General features: G+C 38.6%; 1 protein-coding gene across 7 annotated transcripts in view; it reads left to right on the top strand.

Moving 5' to 3' along the window:
* The first annotated feature begins 1,171 nt into the window (after positions 1–1,171).
* csnk1g3 (casein kinase 1 gamma 3) overlaps positions 1,172–19,289 on the top strand; it is a 91,773-nt gene continuing 73,655 nt past the window's right edge. For 2 of the 7 annotated variants that reach the window (XM_062972140.1, XM_062972139.1), the window contains exon 1: positions 1,173–1,598. The gene's annotated coding sequence lies outside the window, so the exon portion shown is untranslated. Of the gene's footprint in view, positions 1,599–19,289 lie in introns of all 7 variants that reach the window. The other 5 variants (XM_008114068.3, XM_008114066.3, XM_062972142.1 and 2 more) reach the window with 4 other exon arrangements.

The raw sequence follows: 19,289 nt of genomic DNA, 5'->3' as shown, positions 1-19,289 counted from the left end.
ATCCAACCTTCATGACCACAACAACAACAATAATAATAAACACCTACACAGACAAAACAAAAAAAGGACTATTGTACCACAATAAAAATATAAACCGCACTCAGCAGAATCAGACATTACAACTAACAACAAACCAAAGACAACAGGGATCTCAAGCAATTATCAATCAACACAAAAATTGAAGAAGGTAACAGACTTCAAATACTACTACTAATGTGAGTATAAAGAAGGTGGAGGTCACAGCATAAATACAACCTAATGTAGACTGACCAACACCACCAGACTAAGCCACAGCAACGCGTGGCCGGGCACAACTAGTAGTCAATAAAACAGAAATAGATGTCTTTCTGAAACTCTCTGCCTTCCCCCATTATCCAGTGGATATTGGCAATGTGGTCTCTCGTTCCTCTGCCTTTCTAAAGCCAGTTTGTACATCTGGCAACTCTCGCTCCATGTATTATTGGAGTCTGCCTTGCAGGATCTTGAGCATTCCCTTACTGGCATGCGAAATAAGTGCCACTGTACGATAAAGTTGGAGCATTCTTTAGCATTTCCTTTTTTTTTTTTTTTTGGGAGACGATGATCAGGCATTCAGACACATCTATGCTCATCAGATGGAACCAAACTTCTGAATGACAAAAAATCAATGGCACTCCGTTGGAAAGAGCACTACCACAACCTCCTGAATTGCAACTCCAATGTGGCTGAAGAGGTTATCTCACAAATCTGTGTGTGTAGGTTTTCTGTAAACTGAGTGGCTCATTACCTGCTTTGAACTGGAATATATGGCAGTGTGAATTTAGGATAACCCAGTTCAAAGCAAACATTGTGAGATTTTCTAGCTAGGAACTTCTGGGTTATATGGCCGTGTGGAAGGGCCCTAAGACAGTGGAGGGATGTCTTTTTCACCCTGATTGGACAATATCCCTGCCTCTCAAGATAAGGCGAGCCAAAAGAAGCTCCGCCCACTCCTTTCCCTCCGCCGCATTCTCTCTTTCCGAAGCCCCTCCCACTCCCCTGTTGCGTGGTTAATCCCCAACGCCCAAGCCCCGCCCCCTCTTTTCTGATTTGAGCTTTTCCTCTCCCCTGTTTTCTTCTATTTTTTTTCCCTTCCCTCATGGCCTCCTCGCTCGTGGGTGAGGCCCCGCCCCTTTCTCCTAGGCCGCCGGCTCGTCGAGGAGGCGGGGCTTGGAGGGAGGGAGGGAGCGCGAGCGAGGGCGCGAGCCAGGCAGTTCCGCCTGGGTCTTACCGCCGCTGAGGCGAGCCACTTCCGCTCTCCTTCTGTCTATCCATCCGTCCGGCGCAGAAGGGAGAAGGAGAGCGCCGGCGAGGAGGACGCTCTCACTCCGGGCTCGCCTCCCTCTCTCCCGGCCTTCTTTCCCTCCCTTCTTCCCTGCGCCTGCCGGAGACTCCTCCTCTTCCCTCTCCTCAGCAGCGCCACCTCCTTCCTTCCATCCCTCCCTCCCTGCTTTCCTTCTTCCTTCTCCCGGTTCCCCCTGCCCTCAGAGATACCCACAGGCACCTGCTTCCCTGCCTCGTCTCCTCGAGGAGAGTCGGGCAAGGCCTCGGAGAAGCAGCGGCCTCCTCTTCCTGCCAAGGTAGATAGACCCCGCCTTGAGGGGAAGGTGTGTGGGGGCGGCGCGGGCTTCCTGAAGAGAAGGAGAAGAAAGGGAGGGAGGGAGGAAGGAAGGAAGGGGGCTGTTGTGGCGGCGGCGGCGGCCTGGGAGGGCGGGGGCACATTGGGGGCCGGAGAGTCGTGGTGGTACAGGCATGGAGGTTGGGGCTGCCCTGCCTGTTGTTTGCGAGGCTTTTGTGAGGAGATGTGTGGCGGGTGGATTCCACCCTGCGGAGATTGGGATCATAAATAAACACAGGGAGGGAGGGATGGATAGAGGGATCTATACACACACCTAGGCCCTTCCACACAGCTGAATAACATCCCACATTATTTGCCTTGAACTGGAATATATGGCAGTGTGGACTCTGATAACCCAGTTCAAAGCAGATATTGTGGGATTTTCTGCCTTGATATTCTGGGTTTTATGGCTGTGAGAGGGAAATAAGATGTGGATAGGGAGGGATAGAGGGCCCTTCCACACAGCCATAACACCCAGAATATCAAGGCAGGAAATCCTACAATATCTGCTTTGAACTAGGTTATCTGAGTCCACACTGCCATATATTCCAGTTCAAAGCAGATATTGTGGGATTTCCTGTCTTGATATTCTGGGTTATATGTCTGTGTGGAAAGGCCCAGAGATAGAAGGACGCACACACACACACATATCAAGATATATAAAGGGAGACAAGAATATATACCAAGGGAAATTGATAGAGAGATACACACACACAGATGGAGAGAAAGAAAGAGAGACATAAAGATTAGAGGGAGATGTACTAGGGGCCCTTCCACACAGCCATATAACCCAGAATATCAGGGCAGAAAATCCCACAATATCTGCTTTGAACTAGGTTATCTGAGTCCACACTGCCATATATTCCAGTTCAAAGATAATGATTTTATTCAGCTGTGTGAAAAGGGCCATAGAGAGAAAGAGAAATGTCTGTAGAGAAATAGAGAGATGGGATGGGGGGAGAAATAGTGTGTTAATTGCTTGCTTGCTGGTGTGTTTGGAAAGTGAAGCTCCAGGTCTGGCGTTGTCAGGTGCCCATAGCCTGTGTGCTGTAGTTTCCTCGCCCTGTGAGTCAGTTCTGTTGTTGTGCTGTTGTATGGGAGTTATGTATGATGTGGGCTTTTATTTATTGAGTCCTCCACTCCAATCAGTATGATGATGGAAAGCTCTGCTCATCACAACACAAGGGTGGAAATAGCGCCCACCAATACACATGCACACAGGCTCATGCATTTGTCCCTCTCCTTTGGGAGGAGTGGTGATGGTGTGATGGGGCAGGTTCAGCTCTTTCACGGCTCTTCCAACCAGAAAGCAGAAAAGGAATTACAGGTTGAGTATCCCGTATGAGAAATGCTTGGGGCCAGAAGTGTTTTGGATTTTGTAATTTTGCCCTCCCTGGATTTTGGACTACCTGCATCTGTATATACTTAAATGGAGATAGGGCCCAAGTCTAAACACGAAACTTGTTTCATATATGCCTACGGTAATTTTATATACAATATTTTTATTTTGTGTGAAATAAAGTTTTGCATACTTTGAATCACTAGAAAGCAAAGGTGTCATTCTCTGAGCAACAAAATGACATGTGTCATTTTGGATTATTTTCAGTGCCTCAGTTTGTAGTCACTTAATCTTTTTCCTTTGCGGGAGGATCCTCAACAGATGAGATTTATTACTGTGAATTACTGTGATAAAATGAATGTGTGCTGGTATGGGTTGCTAGTTCTTCCTTGCTCATTCTCCCTTGATACCAAAGTAGGATGGTCAGTTTGAATGAGCTGTTCCTGCACATGAGATTAGAGATATTTCTTCTAAACCATATCATGATTAATAGTTTTTATAGCTGTAGATTCTTGGTGACAACATTGTAACAAATCCATAATAGGTCTGTTTTTTTTTTGTAGGCCAGTTTTTATGTTTCTACTTGAAAGCTCAGTTTATTGAGTAGCTGTTTTGTCTAGCAAATTGCATAACTACTGTCAGTTATTTGGAAACCTTTCTAAAATTTGTGATATCTGCTTTAAGTGCACAATAAATTTTACCCATACTTGCCATATTTAGAATTGTGCTTGTTTTGGTGTGTCATATCTGGATTATTTGGCAACCTGATGCTAAACAAAGCCAAAGGATCTTTTCTTCCCAGGATATAGAAGTACTTAGTACGTAAGATATGTCCATTTGGTTTAATTTCCTTGTGTTTCTATAAATGGCATAACAAGCCCTATAATAATTTGAAGTAACACTTCATTATTGACTAGGTTAACTGACTTTATTTTAAAATGGACACTGATATTTGGTTCAGGTAGAGGTTCTTACATATCATTATAATTTACATGTTATAAGTTACAGAACTGCCTTGCATATTTGCCAAGAATATAATGTTAGAAGCATTTATGATTTTTTAAAATTCTAAATGTACAGGTTGAGTCTCCTTTATCTTGAAATCGGAGATACTACAAAAACCAAAACCTTTTGGCATCAGTCACTCACTTCTGTTTTGCGAAAAGAGGTTTGGTTATACATTTGGTACCTAGTGAGATTTTCCTTAAGGAACTTTGATAGAGGAAAGAGAAGAGGGGAAGTCGGTGTGTGTGTGTGTGAATCCACTTACACCATTCCCCTATAAAAAGCAGATGTCCCAAATGCTTCCATGTTTGTCTTCATCCCAGCCAATGTGTGTAGTGGGTACTCATGAGGGCAAGTGCCGAATGTCCCCCTTTGACCACCACATGTATCTAGGCAAGAGAGAATGAGAAAGTTTCATGGAGCCAAAGGGGAAGAATCTCTCCTCTTTCCTTACTGCTTTGCTAAAAGGATGGAAAATATGCTGACAGCCAAAGAAATGTTTGGGATCTACTTTTTACAGAGGCCTTGTGTAAATAGAGTCCCCCACCTCATCTCGTTCCCCCATCAGGGCTCCTTCAGGAAAAAAAAAACCAGTGGACATTGGATGTGTGGCTAGCCTCCTTTCAACCCATCTCTTATTCACTATGTACAAAGTGTTTCAAAAAGATGGACCTGATTTGAAATCACTAACTTTGCAACCATGAATTCCCTTGAATGACACGCTTACAATTTGAAAGGTGAGTTTCAAATGATTATTGCTGGATGCCTCTCTCAGAGCACCAACAGCCCCTAGCCTCAGTCATTCACAAGATAGCGACCCCAAAATATAAGTCCTAATGAGATATTCTCCATTTGTGGTGTTAGTGGAGATATGTTTCTTATTCAAAATGGTTAGTAAAATTTGAGAGCGTGATAACTCCTTAAACCATTTGTAACTGTTTGTGTAATTGTAAGATGGTGCTGTCATGAAATATACTGTGTTGAAATTGGGTCCATTGTTTTTAAACACTCTGTATATTCAAATACAGATATTCCAAAATCTGAGAAATGCCTGGTCTCAAGTGTTCAGATAAGGGAGAGTCAACCTGTACCTACTAAAAGTAATGTAAGAAGTCATGAAAAGTTGAATTTCAATAAAATTACTTAAAGTGGTAGTTTCAGCAAGACTGTAAGTTTTGATTTATGAAGAAACATTAACATGTATAATACTTCAATATTTTAAAGCTATGTCAAGTGTTTCTTGTTCATGTTATCTTCATAACAACTTTGTTAAGCTTCTCTTTTTTCTGTCTGGAAGCGAATCAGATCTGACAGGAATTATTTCCAAAGTTTTAGATCAAGTGGTGTGACATGTTCTGAACCTTCTTCCTTGTCTTAATTGCTACCATATGATAACTTGTACAAAACATTTAAATAAAATATCTTATCTTTCTGTCAAATAGTCAGAAACAGTGACTGAATGTTACAATACTCTAAATCAGATCTGCACAACATATGGCCTGCGGGCTGCATATGGTCCATAAAATGGTAGAAAGAAAATCAGGTTGGTAGGAAAAAGAGGGGAGGAGGTAGAGAGAAAGAAAGAAAAAGAATGGGTAATGTTGTGGGCTGAACCCCAGACTACGACTCTGAACTCACTGGGAGACACTAGGCAGGTCACACTCTCTCAGCGTCAGATGAAGGCAAAGGCAAATCCCTTTTGAATAAATCTTGACCAGAAAACACTCTGATAGGGTTGCCTTAGGGTCATCCTAAGTCTGAAACTACTTGAAGGCACATAGCAACAACAGTCTTAATTAACCATTAATTATATTTTGCCTGGAAAAAGAGGGCTAAAAATCTATTTGTGACCCCAAGAATTAGCCTATTTAATTTTGGCTCCTTTCTGCTCCCAAGTTATGCAGGCCTGTTTTAAATCAAACCTAGAATTGTTTTCATAGGGTCTTACAACAAATAATGTCTCCCAGACCATACTGTAATTCTTGTATTATCAACATGACATATATAGTTATATACATATGTAAAGTAAATTGTCTGCAACATGATACTATTCAATATAGTCTTCACCACTGGTGATGCATTTGTGCCACCTTTGAAACCACTTCTCAGATCCATTTAGGAAAAAATGATATAGGGTTCATAGCATCTTCCACTTTGCCTACGTTGGTAAAGTGCCATCTGCAGAGTCTTTCCTTTATTTGCCTGAACAAGTGGAAATATGATGGCACCAGATGGGGACTACAAGGTGGATGTGGCACCACTGACCATCTTATTTGGACATTAAACTATGATGTCAGAGAAGTATGGTATCATGCTTTATTGTTGTGTAATTAGAATGCATTCAGCTGTTTATGTGGACTGTTTTCATGGATGGCTTCCTAAAGTTTCAGGAGTTATACAATGTAATGGTCACTGTTCATTGTGCAGTACCCTTGAGGGGGGATCAAGCAAAATCCACTCCATGACTCCGTAATTCATGGTTTCTGGTCATACAGTTATGTCAAAGTCTCATCAACAGCACAAATATTTCTGAAAAAAGGTTTCCTTGTGAACTTCAAATGCTGTCAAGAGTTCTGAGCACTTGTACAGTCTTTTCTATTTTGTATCGGCTGATGATTGATGACATCAGGCACGTACTTTTCTGTGTCCAGAAGTCAGAGTTGAATTAAAATGCTATGTCAACAGCTTTTAACCCACAGCAAGGTTTCTCAGCAGTTTCTGGGAAGTCATACACCGGTCTTCACGAATCATACCATCTACCCTGTTTTGATTTTCATTGGTGACTGTTGTTCATGGACTTCTCTTATGTCCTTTCCCCCTTTAAATCATTTCACCCATATTTGCACAGTTCTCTTATCTGTTGTCGCCTCACCGCAAACATTTTTGAGCCTTATGTGAATGTCAGTGGCAGTTCATTCTTCTTTGGTCAAGAACTTGATGACAATTCTTTGTTTCTGTTTCATATCCATGATTATGCAACACCCAGACATACAGAAATTATGTCAGTCATGTAGTAAGAATTACTCTTATCAGATATCAGGCCTGTAGCCAAGATTTTGATTCGGGGGTGGGGGGGGGGGGGGGGGGTGGGGAAGCTGGGATTTTGGTGGGGGGGGGGGGGGCTGAGTCTGAGTGAGAGAGGATCTACCCTAGCAAACATTTTGTATCGTTATCCCAATACCCCCATGCATATGGGATATATTGAGCATGGTGATCAGATCATAATATGAATAAATATAACAGTTTAAATAATAAATGTAAGGCCTTCTCGCGGACCACCCTGAGAATTTGGGGGGGGGGGGCTGAAGGCCCTCAAGCGCCCCTCCCCCCGGCTGCATGTCTGTCAGGTAGTAAATAACATCTTGTTTGTATTAATAGTTTCAGAGAAAATGGGGCACAGGCATTACTGTCAATTGGAGCTTTATACTAGTAATTGTTTCAAGAATTCTGCTGAACAACTTGGTTTGGTAGTATAGTTGCTGTAATCTTTTACTTAAATGTAAATAGTAGGTGTCCTTGAATGTAGCAGTACACCATGCTACTGGATAATTCCACTCATTGTGGAGGAACAACATGCTGGTGTACACTGAACCAAAAATATAGATGTAAATGTTTTATGATCATTTGTTTCAATTCCAGATTGTGGCTGTAATGAAGATCTGTTTAGGTAATTGTTCAGGTACTTGTAATATAGCTGTATAACAACGTCAGGATACAGTTGTGATACTGAAAGCCCTAATTGTGACACAAATAAGATGAAAATACCTTTGATGTGCTATAACTAGATTGCCTGATAAAGAATTGTATCTTATGATGATAAAGTCATGCTTGCTTTAAGTTCCTAGGAATGGAAGCAATGGAAAGTAATTGAAATTGCTTTGTAGAAACTGAGATCCTTTGACGAGATTAATATACAGGTTCATGCGTTGTTAGAAGAATAGTAATTATGTGGCTTATCTAAGAAAAAAACCTTTCTATTCTGCTTAGATAAAGTTCCTGCTTCAAGCTGTTAGCATTACTTAGGTCACTAGTAGTATATTTCTTTATGATAAAACTCAATGCGGCTGTTGCCTTGCATATGCAACTAAACGTGACAGTTTTTAGTCTTGTTTATCCTCAACAGATGGTGAGTTGTGGTTTGCATCATTTTCTGCCTTCTCTCTGTGATTCAGGCTACACTCTTACATACATTTACCTGAGGAAAATTTAGTTGAACCCAACAGGATTTACATTGCCTTGTGAATTTTCCATATTTTGTAGTGTTACAACCTAGTATTGAATTAGATTTAATTGATATTGTGATGTACATTATATTTGACACTTTGAAGGTGTGAAATGTTTTTGTTCTGACACAAAAATTATGTAAACAAAATAAACTAGCATCTGTTGGTGTGTAAGTATTCATCACTTTTGCTGCAACCTGCTGAAATAAGCTCTTGAGTAACCCACTGTCTTCAGAAGTCACAAAAGTATGAATGGAGGCCACTTGTGTGCAATTCCAGTGCCACATGATTTAATACCATGTTTTTGGAAGATCCCAGAGTTGGCTGGAGAGTATATTTAAACAAATAGTTTCATGGAGATCAAGGAAATATCAAAACAAGTCTGGGATAAAGTTGTGCAGAAATACTATGTACTAAGCTATGAATATGCTTTGCAGTGCCATTAAATCCAGCACAGGGAGTCACCAAGTTACAAACGAGATAGGTTTTATAGGTTTTTTCTTAAATTGAATTTGTATGTAAGTTGGAACAGGTATATTTTTAAGAACTCCAGCCATACATACACACACACATATATATATATATATATATATATATATATATATATATATATATATATAGGGTTTGTTGCGGAAACAAGGATTGATGATAAAGCTTCAGTTGAGACATATTTCCCCATGATAACTTTTTCAGGAGTGAATTTCCCTTCCTGGGGTAGATTTCTTTCACTTCCTGTTGTCTCACCCCAGTTCTTAACTATGAGTCATTTGTAAGTTGATCATTTGTAACTTGGGAACTGCCTGTATTACAAAATGTGAAGAATGTTACTTAGTGGCTCTGGTTTTGGTATCCCACCAAGCCTTAGTGACGAGGTAAAGATGACATGAGACAGAGCAACAAATGGCTAAAGATACTGGAGACATCTACACATGAGATGGGGGAAACCATATATGCAAAATCATGTGTGGAATTAATCCAAATCTGTGGAAAAAGATGGGTCTGATTAGACCAGCACAGGTCTCAAGCCAGTTCAGACTCTGTAGCAAGACTTGAAAATTGTTGTCCACCAGTGGTTCTCTTTCAATTTACAAATGGACAGATTTACTAAGAATGGGCAAAATGGGTTCCAGCTGTGCAAAACTTAACAGGCTTGTCAAAAATATTTGTAATTATTACTTGGAAAGGTGGTTGTATTAAATAGTGACTTGTGTGTGAGAGATTGCTTATGCAGCAAGTAGCAGTTTGTTCTTGTTTATTTAACCTTTTTGCTCCAATAAAAGTATTTTGCACCTTTACAGTATTAAATATTTGTGTACCTCCGGCAATAACAATACTAGTTAATTTCATTTCAATTACAGGTTTTAATATGATGAAATATGGAAAGGTTAAAAAAAAAGGGGGGGGCATGAACACTTTTGCAAGTCAGTACTCTTCAGTGCTCTTTTTTATTTAGGTAGCAGTGCTACCCTGATTTATCTGGCACAGGTTGTTTACATATACTGCGCTTATTGGATATACTGTTCTCTTTCCAAGGTGTGAAGTTAGCAGAAATCTTTGAAGATAATTAGGCCAAAGAATAGTAATATTTGAATTTGAATGTGGGGTTTCACATTTAATTTCTATATCTTGTCATTGTATAATTCAGTTAGTTGAAGTGTATTCATGTTGTTAATTGTACATTTACATAGCACAAGAAAACATCAGTCAAATGCATCAAAAAGCAAAACTACATCTGTTGATTGTTTACTAAAGCCCAACATTATTTTAAAATGTTAAAATGTATTATACTTATTTTCAGTATAATACATTTTAACCAGAAATGTATTATATTGAAAATAAGCAGCAGTATCTTTAAACCTTGTTCCTCTTTGTAGCCATCACAGTTTTCCAGAGGCTTGAAACTGTGTATTTATACTAGGAGATATACTAAAGGGATAGCCTAGAGATTTCTGCTTTATTGCATTCCTTTATTATACCATCTCTACTTGTCCAAGTGTTCTTCTGGTTTCTGATGGTTTTAGGTGTTGACAAGAATGTTCTAACTGTATATGTCAACTGGACCCTACTTTTGTATCTACCTGGCCATTTATCATGGTAATACACTCTATTTTAGATGTACTACATACAGTAGAGTCTCGCTTATCCAACGTAAACGGGCTGGCAGAACGTTGGATAAGCAAATATGTTGGATAATAAGAAGGGATTAAGGAAAAGCCTATTAAACATTAAATTAGGTTATGATTTTACAAATTAAGCACCAAAACATCATGTTATACAACAAATTTGACAGAAAAAGTAATTCAATACACAGTAATGCTATGTAGTAATTACTGTATTTACAAAGTTAGCACCAAAATATCACGATGTATTGAAAACATTGACTACAAAAATGTGTTGGATAATCCAGAATGTTGGATAAGCGAGTGTTGGATAAGTGAGACTTTACTGTACCATCAGAAGTATGGTGCGTGGTAAGGGGGAATAGAGCTTTGGTTCTCAACCTGTGAGTCCCCAAGTGTTTTGGCCTACAACTCTCAGAAATTCCACCCAGTTTACCAGCTGTTAGGATTTCTGGGAGTTGAAGCCCAAAACATCTGGAGACCTACAGGTTGAAAACCACTGGGATAGAGCATTTTAAACAAAAGTGCCTTTTCTTATGCCACCTTTGTTATTAATTTGGCATTAGGTTGATACTTTTCTTTTCTAGCATTTTAGATACACTGTTTTTAATTCAACTCTGACACTGTTTTGTTGTAGTGCAGTAGCTTTCTAATTGGTATTTAATTTAGAGTAACTATTCTTGAATCAGATTATATTAGGTGGTGTATGTGTGTTTTTAAAAGATAAACAAATGAAAATAACTAGAGAAACTCTACTGCAGCCAGTCTTGTACGATTTCAGAGATGTAGGGTCATTTAATAACTCTTGCCTGTTAGTTTTTGATACATTTCACATTGGTTCAAATACCGTTGTGTACTTCTTTACGATTTGGATCTTGGGCGTATTTTGATCTGGTGCATATGTTTTTTTTTAAGAAACGTGCATAAAAGGAAAAGAAAGAATTATGTGCAACTATGGTTCAGTAAAAGGTTCTCAGACTTTTTCATATTTTCTGTGGTATAAATACATTTTCAGTCTGTGGTGAATTGTGAGATTTACTCCATTACCATTCATATTAACATATAATTAAAAATAAGCTTCAAAGAAGATTTACTTATTCTTTTCTTCCTTCATTCAGCCCTAATGCATAGGCATATCAAGGTACAGAAAGAATGTTTAAGATGCATATATTCTCTTAAATGTAGGTAATTGTGTCCCATGGCAGTTCTGGTTCAAAAATTGAATCTGTGCTCTAACTGGTTCATTTACAGACTTCGTAACTTCCTTGATTGTTCTCTGTTGATTCCATTTTTTCTTAAACCTCTAAATCAGTAGTTCTCAACCTGTGGGCCAGCAGTGGCCAGCAAGAATGAAAACCGTGTCCGCGAAGCTCCTTCCTCTTTATTTATTTATTTATTTATTTATTTAGTTTTATTTTATTTTCTCAGATCTGACCATTGCATTGGATAGACCACATCAGCTCTAGATGATTAAATATGGTTTTCTGTGGGCGAGCAGATGGCGACTACTGGATAGCATATGTTTTGTATCAGAAACTAGAGCTGATGTGATCTATCCAATGCAATTTTCTGAATCCGCACCCCAAATAACCAAACCGAATCTAAAGTAGATCAAAACCAGATTCATAATGCTTTTGCTACTAATGATGGAAAGTGGTCCATGGTTAAAGTGGGCCCTGATCAAAAAAAAGTTTGGGAACCACTGCTCTATATTGATTAAGGGGGAAGGACACAATGCCTAATTTTTTATTGGTGGCACTACGGTGGTAGCTATATATCTATAGGACCCAGAGCTGAGAATATTCTGAAATGAAGGAAAACAAAATAATGCATTGAAACCAGGAATCACATTAAATATTGGTACAGTAGATTTATAGAGAGAAGTTTGTTGGTGTTGCACCTTAGACTTGCTAACAGGAAATATATAGGGTTGCTGTGAGTTTTCTCAGCTGTATGGCCATGTTCCAGAAACATTCTCTCCTGGCGTTTCACCCACATCTATGGCAGGCATCCTCAGAAGTTGTGAGGTCTGTTGGAAGCTAGATAAGTGGGGTTTATATATCTGTGGAAAGTTTAGGTTGGGATATATAAACCCCACTTGCCTAGTTTTCAGCAGACCTCACAACCTCTGAGGATTGCTGTCAGGAGAGAATGCTTCTGTAACATGGCCATACAGTCTGGAAAACTCACAGCAACCCAGTGATTCTGGCCATGAAAGTATTTGACAACACAAGGAAATGTATATTTTATTAGCTTGGATTCTGTTGGCATTCAGACTTCTTGAGTTACTCGGGGTTCTAAAACAGGACAAAAAGCTGACTAGTGATAAGTTGTATAGACAGTCAAGGTAGATAGTAGTTGACAATCAAGGTAGATAGTAGTTGAAAAAGTGGACGGCACACAAATTAGACTGCACTGTATTATTGAATTATTCAGTTTCAGAAATTGAGGCAGAGGATTTTTTTAAAAATTTTTTTGTTGCCTCCAATTACTTAAGTGTAACCTGCTTCACTTGTAAACCTATGGGATTTCTGAAGTCCCGCAATTCTGTTGAACACTGATATAATTTTATGTTGATTTTTAAGATTGTATTAAGTACAAAACGTAATATATATGTGTGATGGGAATATATTCCTCTGATACTGTAGTATGGCACCAATGTCTATTATGGAAAGTAAGCCCCCTTCTATATTGTCCTTATATCCCAGGAACTGATTCCAGATTATCTTCTTATCCCAGATTATATGGCAGTGGAGACTCATATAATCCAGTTCCAAGCAGATAATCTGTGATCAGATTCTGGGATATAAAGACAGCGTAGAAGGGGCCTAAGTTGTTAGACTTCAACAAATGGAGCTGATTTACATTCACATAAGCATTGCTGTGTGGGTACAGATGCTCATGTGAACAAATATTGCCAGTTGTTGTGCCCAGTAAGACTGATTAGGACTGAAATGAGAACGTGAAGAAGTGTTGTTTACTTCAAACAAGCTGAGCTTCCTTGGAAGTATGTAACTAGTATAGGAACTTGCATGTAGCTCAAATATGTAAAGAACATATTAAACAACAACATGCTTCCTTGTTTTATTTACATAATACAGTGTTCCCTCACTTATCGCTGGGGTTATGTTCCAGAATCACCCGCAATAAGTGAAAATACGTGAAGTAGGGACGCTATATTTATTTTAATATTTACACGTTATTTTAGTAGTTATACAATATTTTAAGTCTTTATCAACCAATCGTGTGTTGATAAATCGCCTCCTTCTCCTCCCGTTGCCACTTGGGCTCCTTTTCTCTACCTTTGGCTTCTCCTTCCTCCCTTTCTTAGGCTGTAAATTGTAATTTTTATGATTTATAATATTCTTTTAGAGTTTGTTGAAAAACCGCAAAACAGTGAATCTGCGAAAAGGGAACCGCGAAGTAGTGAGGGAACACTGTACATTCTTGTAGTTTAGATAATGATACTGTAGTATTGTTTTCTGTACAAATACTTTAATATTGTTTTGGGGGGGTGTTAGTCATTTTCAGAGGTTTCTTTAAAACAGGTATATTTGCAAGTGCCCTTGTTTCAAATTCTGTGCTTAGTTTGACATCTATTCTGATCGATCACAGGAAAAGGTATGTGATGTAGGTGAATATAAGATGATTTGAGGTAAGATTGCTTTGTTTCTGTGTTGAAACATGGCCACAGCATAGCCTTGAGAGACAAGGCTGTGAAAAAGGTTTTGGGGTTTTCTAATAGCTGAGTTTGTTTTAGTTCATACATTTAAATATAAATTAATATCAAAACTGTTCTATGATGAATTAATGACTTTGGGGGTTTTAATTGTGGAATTTTAATACTTGAACAAGTCATTACATATTTAGAAAAGTTAATTTAATCTAATACATCATTGAATAAGTAATTTCAGGTCTCAGCTACCTCCTACTCCTAGACAGATACTATGTGCTTTTAGAATGGTCTTTTGCTTTTTTCCAAAAAACACTTATTTCTTCAGAAGCTTATTTATTCATTTTTGAAAGAAACTAATCTGATACTGTCTGCTGGCTATTCATCTTAAAGATTTACACGTTTACAATCATTTTATAATCCTTGAACACCATAATCCCTTTAATGAATGTTTTATATCAGTATTAGATGGTATCTATAGCATAGACTGACATACAGTCTACATTAACTTAGGATCCCTGTTGAATGTAATGAGAAAATTTTGGGAGAATGTTTTTAAAGAAATAAAGGGAATCACCAAAACAGAATAGGAACGCCTGAAATAGCACTGTTGTCATTTATGGATAATATTCAAATATCAAAAGAGTTAAAGGAACTAATCACCAACTTGGTAACAGCAGTAAGATTGTTAATAGCCAAAAAATGGAAAGGAAGCCAATTGGAAGAATGGTATAAGGAGATTTGGGATATTGTGATAAATGATAAATTGACATGTAATATTAAAATTAAAAGAGGGTTATTAAAAAGGATGATTTTGGGAAGATATGGGGAAAATTTATAGAGTTTGTATACGTAGAAGGAAAGGGGGGAAACCTGTAAAAGAAACAATGGAATTTTGGAAATAAATATTGTATTTGGCTGGTCTGGGGTGAAGGGATAGCACTAGGTGAAGGGTAACAAAAGGTAAATAATATGAGTATGTAATATAGTTAGAGAGTGAAAATACCATAGGAGCTATGATATACATAACTCTGTATTGCAAATTTGTTAAAGAATGTATAAGTTTTAAGTACTGAATATGTAAAATTCAAAATTTTCAATAATTCAAATAAAAAACTGGAAAAAAATGAATGTAATGAGACCTCTGTATAAAGTCACAGGTTTATGTTGTAGTGTTATATAGAATGTTGATTAAAATGTATCAATTCAGATTGCTATAAAATGAAAGATTAAAAGTGAAACAAATTTATTATTAACAGCGTTTTCTGATACCTTGCAATTAAATTATTTTCTTTGACATACGTTTTTATAAACAGCAGCGTATTTCATGTCTGTTAGCTATATTAATATACTTATATGGGTAAAGGTTTCCCCTGATGTTAAGTCCAGTCGTTTCCGACTCTGGGGGTTGGTGCTCATCTCCATTTCTAAGCTGAAGAGCTGGCGTTGTCCATAGACACTTCCAAGGTCATGGGGCCGGCATGACGGCATGGAGCGCCGTTACCTTCCTGCTGGAGCAGAACCTGTTGATCTACTCACATTTGCATGTTTTTGAACTGCTAGGTTGGCAGGATCTGGGGCTAACAGTGGGCGCTCATTCCGCTCCCCGGATTTGAACCTGTGACCTTTTGGTCCGCAAGTTCAGCAGCTCAACACTTTAACACACTTCGCCACCGGAGGCCCCTAATATAGTCATATACTTTCCCCTATATCCAGTTGGTATTTCCAACTTCATTGGACCACTGAATCAGTTAGTTAGATTTTTGTGTGTGTCAGGAGTGACTTGAGAAACTGCAAGTCATTTCTGGAGTGAGAGAATTTGCCATCTGCAAGGACGTTGCCCAGGGAACGCCCGGATGTTTTGATGTTTTTACCATGCTGACCTGAAAGCTGCCAAGTTCGAATCCCACCCGGGGAGAGGGCGGATGAGCTCCTTCTTTCAACTAAAGCTCCATGTGGGGACATGAGAGAAGCCCTCACAAGGATGGTAAAACATCGAAACATCCGGGCGTCCCCTGGGCAACGTCCTTGCAGACGGCCAATTTTCTCACTCCAGAAGCAACTCCGGTTGCTCCTGACACGAAAAAAAAAGTCAGTGGTTCTCAACCTGTGGGTCCTCAGATGTTTTGGCTTTCAACTTCCAGAAATACTAACAGCTGGTAAACTGGCTGGGATTTCTGGGAGTTGTAGGCCAAAACACCTGGGGACTCACAGGTTGAGAACCACTGAATTAAGTGGTGCATTTTTGTCTGAAAAAATCCTGTCAGATGAAAAATATCCAGAAAAAATGGAAAAGAAAATTCCAGTTTTGCCTGCTTGCTTGGAAAAATATTGTAATAAGCTTTGTGGGATATATTCTTCAGAAGACATGTACAGTATAAGAACATAATGTTTGTTTGTATAGTCTTTAATGTATTGAGTTCATTTGGGAATGAGGCTGTGTTGCTAAACAAACATTCTGGATACTTAATGCATAAAATTGAATTAGTTTTTAAATCTGCTGTTAAAGCTAAAGGAGTATGCAATACTATACTTTAACTTTTTATTAAGTTGCTTAATGGTGGCACACACATTTTGAATTACTAGCTTTGTTCATATACCACTTTAAGCAATAAGTCTTGGCTTAATAAGCCACAATGTAAGTGTGATGAGAGCAAATGTCTGCAGTTTACAGAAATTTTCCATCAGGCAAGCTGCTAAACAAGCCAGGAAGGCTATAGTCACACCATATCCAAACTTGAAATTATTGCTAGGTTTTCCCAAAGAATTCACAATTGTAAACTTTAATCCAGTGCTTTTTCATTGTTTGCATCCATCCTGGATTGTTTGGATGCATGTAGCCAGAACACATTTAACAGGGTGCCCTGTCTACTCCTAAATAAGAGCTAAAAGACTGAATGTGGACAAATCCAGATACCTCTGAGAAGCAGATGTAGAAAATATAAAAGCAATAGCCCTCTCCTGCTATTGCTTTGCAGTAACTAATTTTCACTGCATATTAGCAACTGTAGTGATTAGTTTCAACTCACAAACTATGCCCTCTGAATTTCAAGTTGCTTGTCGACTTATGGTGACCTTGTAAATTTTATAGGGTTTTATTAGGCAAGGAACACTCAGAGTGGGTTAGGATCTTGTTCACTTGAGTTCAGTTGTTTCAGTGCCGATCAGATTGAACAATTCAGTGTTCCTCTTTCAGTGCGACAGTTTAAATAAGCAGCTGTTTCGGGGTGTTGGGCAGAACAGGATTAGAGTTCACACACACCACTCATAAACACATGGGCTCTTGCTCGCTTACATCTAGCTAACATCTGCCGCCTTCCCTTCAAGACCAATTTTGGCTGCCTTATTCCCTAGTAAACCACAGTGGGGAATAAAGCTGCTCTCTCTTCACTCTCTTTCGAGGCAGTGATCTCAGACAAATCCCCAGTTGCCCCAGGAAGAGATTGAAGGAAGGTTCTGGATTTGAGAGAATTGAGTTGGGAGGAGGGCAAGAAAAGCAACAATGTTCTAGATGAGGCATGGGCAAACGTTGGCCCTCCAGGTGTTTTGGACTTCAATTCCCACGATTCCTAACAGCTGGTAGGCTGTTAGGAATTGTGGAAATTGAAGTCCAAAACAACTAGAGGGCCAAAGTTTGCCCATGTCTGTTTTAGACCCTATCAACAACTGGCCCTTCTCTTCACAAGCTATTCCTACCAAGTGAAAGGAGGGCTAGAGAAAATAACATCCTCTTTCTTCGTGTTTGCACATGCAAAGAGCAAAGTCCATTTCACAATTTTGAGGGTGTGCAACCTTTTACTGAGAACTGATGTGGGAGAGATCGGAGAAGACAGGAGAGACAAGGGAAGATCATAAAGAGGGGGATTCCTTCTCTGAAATACAGCTTGGTATTCATCCATAGTCTTCTATACAAACAGTCTGACCGAGATATTGCTTAGCTTTCAAGATCTAACAGGATCTGGTGTCTTTATAGCAGGCATGGGCAAACTTTGGCCCTCTAGGTTTTTTGGACTTCAATGCCCAGAAATCCCATCCAGCCTACCAACTGTTGGGAATTATGAGAGTTAGATTCCAAAACATCTGGAGGGCTGAAGTTTGCCCAGGTCTGCTTTATAGAATTTGCATTTGGCAATTTCTTTGCAAATTTACCCTGTTCAGAGCAATCAATGTGATATCTTAAATTTTTAGCCCCTTGAATTGGGTATTATCTGTAAGTTTGACCATCTCGCTGACAATATTAAAAATAATTGCAGGTACTTTACACAAATATTTTTATGAAAAACTGCAAGAGAAAAATTAAAATATACACTGTAAAGTGCAGCTTAGTTACAGAATACAGTATAGTTAATCTTTCCATGGGTTGGATCTTTTTTTCAGCTATGAGAGACAGATTTACTGTTATCTTTCCAGTAGCATAGTATTTCTAATCTTGCCATTAGGCAGAAAAAACCCCCAGTGTGCTCCTGTGCACGATAGGTTCATTGGATCCCAGAAATAGTATAAAAAGACTGCTGATGAATCAAGCTTTTGGTTAGAATTGTAGAGATTTTAGATTTTCCTTCCATCGCCAATGTTTTAAGCTTAAGTCCTACGAAAAGAAACTTAACTATATTGGGATATAATGCTATCTTTGAATGAACTTAATCTTATGTTAATATATACTGAAAATGCAAAAGAATTTTATTTCACATTATGTTCATATTTGCTTACTTAAATTGGTATTAAATCCTTCTTTCAAACTTTGGTGTCTTTATGAGAATTAAAAGTGAAATTGATCAGCAAGTCATAAATTTGAAGTGTTAGACATTGAAAAGTATTTGTTAAAACAGTTGAGCATCTTTTATCTGGAATTCAATACACTGTTCTCCAAAATCCAAATTGATCCACATGAGTGACTGAAATAGCATGAAATTGCATTCCGATGGTAAACTTTGTTTCATGAAACTTTGCTTCATGCATAAGCTTATTAAAATACGTGTAAAACTATCATCAAGTTATGTGTATAAAGTGTATATAAAACATAAATACATCTTGAGTTTAAACTTTGATCCCATCTCCAAGATATCTCACTATGTACATCTATGCAAATAAGCATATCCAAAAATAATTTTCAAAATTTAAATCCCAAACCCTTTTGGTCCCAAGTTTTTTTCTGATAAAAATATTCAAACTGTATTATAATAAATTCCACAAGCAGGGTTAGGAGTCTTACAGGACATCCCTACCAGAAGAACTTAAGATGAAATGCAGTTAGCCCTTTACTTTCATGGAGATTGGGTGCAGTCTCCTAGTG

This window comes from Anolis carolinensis, chromosome 2 (genome assembly GCF_035594765.1).
Source record: "Anolis carolinensis isolate JA03-04 chromosome 2, rAnoCar3.1.pri, whole genome shotgun sequence".
NCBI lineage: Eukaryota > Metazoa > Chordata > Lepidosauria > Squamata > Dactyloidae > Anolis > Anolis carolinensis.
This window is presented reverse-complemented; position numbering and strand designations above follow the sequence as displayed.